Source organism: Eptatretus burgeri, chromosome 7 (assembly GCF_056783735.1).
Source record: "Eptatretus burgeri isolate ZD-2024b chromosome 7, Ebu_testis_v1, whole genome shotgun sequence".
Classification (NCBI taxonomy): domain Eukaryota; kingdom Metazoa; phylum Chordata; class Myxini; order Myxiniformes; family Myxinidae; genus Eptatretus; species Eptatretus burgeri.
In genome coordinates this window covers 20,664,432-20,671,931 of record NC_140967.1, presented here as the reverse complement: position 1 = coordinate 20,671,931, position 7,500 = coordinate 20,664,432, and the positions used below count along the sequence as shown (strand labels likewise).

General features: G+C 44.4%; 1 protein-coding gene across 1 annotated transcript in view; it reads right to left on the bottom strand.

The window, feature by feature from the left end:
• LOC147022789 (poly(A) polymerase type 3-like) overlaps positions 1 to 7,500 on the bottom strand; it is a 173,602-nt gene that overhangs the window by 109,108 nt on the left and 56,994 nt on the right. The gene's annotated exons all lie outside the window — the stretch shown is intronic.

Here is a 7,500-nt window from a genome sequence, read left to right as displayed (position 1 = left end):
AGAGTGGGGACTGGGGACTGGAGAGAGTGTGGACTGGAGACTGTGGACTGGAGAGTGGGGACTGGAGAGTGGGGACTGGAGAGTGACATCACGTGGCCGTGCAGTGCTTGTAAGCGTCACCATCATGCAGCTGTCCCAGGTGCTGCACGCGTTGTAGTGTTGGCAGATAGTCATATGACTATTTATGGGATGCCCCTCTTTCAGGTAACAAACATCAATTCCAGGAATCTTCGGGAACAGCAGATTGTTCTTTGTCCAGCTTGGTACTCGAGTACTGAACGTACCTCCTTCGTTCCTCATGGATCCAAATTTCATATATATATACACACACACACACACACACACACACACACACACACACACACACACACACACACACACACACACACACACACACACACACACACACACACACACACACACACACACACACACACACACACACACACTGGAGAGTCATGTTTTTCTGGATAATAGCAATAACAAAGGAGGTTATTCAGAAACTTTTACATTTTGCAACAAGAAAAATAGAAATCAGAGATTTCAGACCCTCGCCAGGACTTGTTTTGTGTGGTGTTTGTGCACTGGTGTGTTACGTAATTAATAATAGATATAATGAGAACTGCTACTTTATAACTGCTGGCAGTGATGACGTCCCGCTTTGATGGAACCCCACTTTCATTGGACACCTGACCCTGACCCATGATGTTTTTTTATTATTATTATTATTCAATTAAATTTAGAATGGGATTAAAATTAATTCAATTCAAATCAAATGGAAGACCAAACAGGTGCAGTCCTGCATTGGAGTTATCAGAAGGTACCCAAACAAGGAAAAAGCAAAGATTAAGTCATCAGGAGGAAGGAGCCTGCATGGGATTTGGGTTTCCGCTGCTACTCCTCTATCCTCAAACGCATCCAGGCTCAGCCAAGTGAGCCTAATTCAGAAAAAACAAAAACAAAAAATAACCCACATAAAAATAATTAAATAATTCTGGCTACCAGACCATGTGTCCAATCAGCTTTATATTTGAAATAATGTATATATTCCACATCACTACTAAATCATAATTGTGAAGTTTCACTTCGATCAATGAAAAAGTTCAAGAGAAATAATTTAAAATTTTTTTAAAATTTGTTTTGCTCAATCCAATATGGTTGCCAGACCATGTGACCTATGGCATCATATGTGTGAAAGTTTTGTTCCTCATGGATGGGCTGTCATACATGTAAAGTTTCGCCTCGATCTGTTCAGCTGTTTCAGAGAGGAAGATTTTTGAAGGTTAACAAAAAACAAACAAGTCTTACCATGTGACCTATGACAAGATAAAACATATCTTGTTATGTATCATTTTTGGCCCGATCACTTTCTGTATCTATCATTTGCGTCACTTAACCCTATCACTTGAACAATCACTTTAAAAATTCCCAAATCCAGTTCTGGATCTTCACCAAAATCAAATCAATTAGTCCTTGTCACCCACCTAATGAGATATCCTGCTTACACACAGACAAACAAACATACAGACAGATTGGTGGTGTGGGGGTTGGGGGGGTGGAGGATGGGGGAGTGGGGGGAAAATATAACCTGCTTCCACCATCGGTGGCAGAGGTAATGAATAACTGCTGCACCCTCCTCATTCCCTGAAGAAGCCATCATGGAGAATCCAAAGGGAGTTGTTGCCAATCCTCATCCAAATTAGCCTCCAACTGTGCCAGAATTTGCAGAGGAAGGCCCATTTAATTGAACTTACAGCCAAGAATCTCCCAAACGGGCTCTATTGCATTATTATCAGGGACTAATCACCGGTCCGGGCAATGTTGTGATGGTGTCGTTTTGTAAGAATTCTGTAACTGCACGAGAACAGTGGGGTTTGCAATTGTCATCCATCAATACTGGTCATGTGAGAAGTGGGAGATTGCCAAAATGTGGAACAACAACACGATTCAAAATGTTCCTATAGTATCTTTCACCTGTCAAATTACTCTGTATGTTACATGGTCAAATTTGCAATTGTAACAGGCAACCCCATAATCATAAGGGATCCGCTACCAAATGGAAAGGACTCTACAATGTTATTGGGTGCATAGGCTGTGGTAAGTTGCCACAGTAAATGGGGGTAGTAAAGATCATGGTTTTGGATGGGAGATGATTTAAGATGGTGGTGAATAGCTGTCTTGAAAACCTGGAGGGAAAAATGAGATTGAAGAGAATGTGGAAGTTGGTTCCAAAAGGTTGGACAAAGAGGAATAAATGAGTGGAGGTGAGCAGTGATTCTGGATTTTGGGAGCTTCACCAGAAGGGGGTTGCTGGTGAATTGCATGTGCCTTGCAGAAACCAGGAGGAAACAAAGCAGGAGAGGGTAGAGAGCGCAAGAACAGCAACAATATGGTGGAAGACAGAGAAACCACCGAGCTGTCTGCGATGTGAAAGAGATAGGCCCATCGACTCAGCTTCATCATGGGAGATTCCAATGATCTTGAAGGCCTTGGTTTCCATGGGGTCAAGCTTCTTAAGATGTGAGGTAGGGATGCTAGTCCAGAGGGGAGAGCAATATTCCATCAAACTGTGGATGAAGGCTTTGTAGATGGACAAGTGTTCTGGTCTGCTAACGAAGGACTTTGTACGACGGAGGATGCCTAGTCGGTGACTGCCTTTAGAGGCCAACTTAGACATGTGGTTTGCCACAAAAAGATCATGGCTGATAGTGAGATTCAGAAGTTTGAATATTTGAATTTCAAGAGGATTGTTAAGAAATTAGATGGGAGGGTTTACCAAAGGGTTCTTTCAGATATATATATATATATATATATATATATATATATATATATATATATATATATATATATATATATATATATATATATATATATATATATATATATATATATATATATATATATCAGAAATGAAGAGCCTAGGGTTGGCGCAGTGGTTAGGGCAGTGGCTTGGGATCCAAAAGGTCCTGAGTTCAAGCCCCGTTGGGCCACTGAATTAATACACCAGGGGGTTGACTCAGCCTGTCATCCTTCTGAGGTCGGCGAAATGAGTACCAGTATACTGGGCCGGTGTATACCCCGGTTAAATAGGTGTACCATATCCCTGTGTCGTAAGAGGTGACCAGGGTTGCGTCAGGAAGGGCATCCGGCGTAAAACGTGCCAAATCACTATGCGGATCATACGGATGATCCGCTGTGGCGACCCCTAATGGGAGCAGCCGAAAGAAGAAGAAGAAAAAGATATATCAGGAATGAAAGACATAATTCAATTATTTGACCAGCTTGTGACTCTATAAAGGTCTGAAGAGAGGGAAGAGGCTGCTGCCTGCCTATCTGAAGGATGATGTCATGACAGAGAGTGGAGTTGTCAGCAAATTGAGAAAGGGGATTTTACAAAGAGCCAAAGAGATTGTTGATGAGGATTAGGAATAGGACTGGGCCCAGAACACTGCCTTGGGGCAATCTAGCCTTGATAGGAGGAGTAGACGAGAGTATTCTTTTGAGAGCCACACACTGGCGACACTGAAAACGGGAGTAGAGGAAGTTAGCCTGCCACGTGTGGAGTTGTCCTTGGATTCCACAGGCAGACAGTTTGGAGGGCAAGGTGGGATGCTGGACTGTATTGAAAGCTCCCGATATGTCCAGAGAGAAGGCCCTGATCTCATGTTTGGTATTGAGGGCCTCCATCCATTGTTAGGAGAGGAGAAGCAGCATGTCCCAGGTAGAGTGTCCTGGCCTGAATCAGAATTGATGATATGAGATGAGTCTGTTGGAGAAAAGGAAGGATTTCACATCAACTGCAATGATAAATTCCAAGACCTAGATGCAATGATAAATTACAGCTGGTGTGCTCCAAATGTTGATTTAGATTGGTCATGATGGTGTAATATTGTGTACTGCTAAGCTGGAGATTTTTTAGAAATGGCAACTAGGTGATTTGTGTTGTGCAATGTTCAAGTATATTATTCAGAGTTGAAATAAAATGAAAGTTTACTCAAGTTTAAATAACCCGATCTTGATCTGGTGACCCAAATTGTATACATACATGAACCACAGTCGGTGGTGTTATGGTTAAAGCATTTTCTCTGAGTCTGAGAGATCAGTGGTTCAAACACCGTCTGAGTTGTACAAAATATTTTACAAAATGGTGCATGCCGCTTCCTTGCTTGACACTCGGCATTTAAAAAGATGGAGCACAGAAAAACAATGCTGGGAAGGCAATGACAAACCACCCAGATATAACCCTTGCTGCCAAGAAATGCTTTGGCAGCACCAACGTTCTGTCAGGGCTCTTCGGGTTTGCCGATCTCTACCTCTGGGTTTTCCGATCGTCGTTGTTTGTGAATTTCCCCTGTGTGTCATGATGTTTGTCAAGTGGATGGATAAGGTAAACAGTTAAGCCGAACGAGTTATTGTGGGCGTGGGGGAATCATAACTGTATGATCTGTATTTGATTGTTATTGTTCAGGACTGTACATTGATTCTGCAATTGCTGTTGATACGTGCTTTTCTCTCCTCCAGTCTCCCCTCCCCCATTTGTTAAATATGATTACTTCAATGAACTTGTGTCGGCTGGTTTGCGGTTCATCATTTGGCGATTAACCCCAGCATGATTAAAAAGCATGATCGTGGGAAATTGGTGTCATTACCTCACAGGAGGCTATGTAAAACTACTGCCGGATCACCAAAGCTACCACTCGGCCTTTCATCATGTTCATAGGGCATACCGGATAGAGTGTCAGATTCTTGTTAGAGCTATCTGTACACACCGAAAACTGAAGTGAAGATCAATTTGGCTTTCCTAGTGGATGGCGCATGGTCTCTTTTGATGATCCATGACTAAAATGGTGATCGTGCAGGTGGAGGATTTGACCTTGAGTCCACCTGGCGGTCTACCATAACATTGATTCCTCAGGATTGGGATTGGGACACTGGTCCGAATCCGGTGGCACGTTTGTAGAAGAGGGAACCCAGGGTGTCACATTCACTACATAAGGGATTCGCTTCATGAGATATTTCATTTGTGAATGAGCTTAGTCAGGTACCTTCCCCTCGCATCAAGGATGGGGGGGGGGGGGAGAATGCATTGTGAGTAGTAGCATGTCCCATCCCCATTGTGATTTCCCACTTTCAATACATCCATCTGTCCATATCTCTCACCCTTACCCCCTCAACCTTTCCAACCCAGGACATTCCTGCAACCCCCCCCCCACACCTCTTCATTTATTTCATTTCAATATCTCCTGGCATCCAACCCTTCAAATAGTTTGCCCCATCTTATTCTCCCTTGCACATTCCCACACCCCAATTTCACCGACCCAATCAGGGCTGACATTCGTGCTGCCAGGACTATTACCAGGCAAAGCAGTACCCATGTGTTTACTACTACTACTGTCAGAAATACTAATACTACTACTGTCAGAAACACTAATGGGATTCCAAGGACGAACGGCAGCACGCAATCCTCGGGCACAGTGGCTACACACACACAACCTTCCCAACACACCACTTGCATTTCCCTTCTTCCCTTCCCTGCACTTTGGACCGAAGCAAGCCCACCATTTTGCATAGGATGAGCAAGGGATCGACACCAAGCCCCGATATTTCTCTCTCTCTCTCTCTCTCTCTCTCTCTCTCTCTCTCTCTCTCTCTCTCTCTCTCTCTCTCTCTCTCTCTCTCTCTCTCTCTCTCTCTATCTCTCTCTCTCTCTCTCTCTCTCTCTCTCTCTCTCTCTCTTCCTCTCTACTTTCCTGGTATGATTGTGTGGCGCACGTGTCTGTCAGTGGATAATTAAGCGATCTTCTGTGCAAGGGGTAAATTGTTCCTGTGTGTTTATAATGTCTTTATGTGCCTTGTGAATATTTGCTTGTGAATATTGTGACTGTAAATACGTGCATTGCTAATATTGTGACAAAATACTTGCCTTTATGTTGGTAAGGTTTCCAACATACTCAATTGTCTCTTTTCCTTCATTGGTTCAGCATAGCATGTACATAATAAATAGATGGGATGTTGTAACCCAGTGCTTTGTTTCAGGGGAATAGCCAATGCCCACCTAATGGTTTCGCTTGGCCGTATGCAGTGGATTTTGAGAGCACGGTCCCCAGTTGACGTAACTATGTCACTAGTAGGTAACGCGATGCTGGGCGTGAGAACCCTGCTCGAGCTAGTTATTTCAACTGGTATCAGAGGTTGCTCAGCATTTATTCGTGGCTTGCGGCTTCAGGATCAGAGGTTGAGCGGAAGATCAGAGAAACCCCCTCTGCACTCCGGTGTGTTCGCTCCGAGACCTGTAAGGATATACAGGTAGTAGCCAAAAAAATGGAAACACCAATATACAGTCGTTTAATAGGGCGTTGGGCCACCATGTGTGACCAGTACGGCCTGCATGTGCCGTGGCATAGAGTTCACCACCATCTGGAATTCTGCAGGAGGGATGCGGCACCATTCTTCCATGAGAAAGTTAATCAACTCACACCTCTTTGATGGAGGTGGAAAATGCTGTCTCAGGCGACATTCCAGAATATCCTATAAATGCTCGATTGGGTTCAGATCTGGTAATTGAGAAGGCCGTGTCATGCTCATCAAAACATTGGGTGACCACACGCGCTCTGTGGATGGGGGCATTGGGGGCCTTTATAGCCTCGGCCTTTTTTTGTTTTTTAATAAAGAAAAAGGTAAAAAAAAATCTCTCAATAAACAAAATCACAAGGAGTCAAATCAAGAAACCAGAGAACAAGAAATCGAACAAGAAATCGCCAACCAATAAATCAAAGAAGAAGAAGAAGAAAAAAATCAACGAAGAAATCAAAAGCAAGAAAACCAAAATCAAGTGGTAAAATACTAAAACAAACAATCGCCCTACACCATTTATCCCCATTACCTCTGCAGCACCCAGAGGGGGGACAAAATGAAGGGTGGAGAGCTTGTACTTGGGGAGTGAGAACGGAGAGGAACAAGAGGGGAATGGCTGGGGGAACCCCCCACCCTCATGGTTCGATACGTCTCTCCCCAAATTTACTCCAGCCCTGGGTAAGCCACCTGGTTCACAGGGGCTCTGTGCCCCCACACGTCTTTGTATCATAAGTTTTATTTTAGAGTATATGCCATGTGGGGCCTTACCCAGGGAAGCCTTTCCTTTGTCCCGGCCCCTCCTCTGGCGCTTCTTCACTGTCCTATAGTCAGGGTCACGATAATCCTCATAACTGGAGGAGGAGCCATCACCTAAATGTCCAGCAGCGGGGTCTCTTGAGCGGTGGTTGTTTCCTCCGACTCCGTCACCATAGCAACCACATTTTCTTTATTCCCCTCCTCCCCCACCTGAGTGGGCCTGACATCCAACGTAACCACTCAGAGGTCCAAATGCGCTCCTTCTCCCCCCTCTCCACCTCCTCCTTCCACTTATCCTCCTCAACTGTAAGGGGGTGGGGAGGGATGTAGACACAGCAGGCACAGGCACAACCCCCGCACTCATCCCTGGGGCAACATCCCCACTCCCGC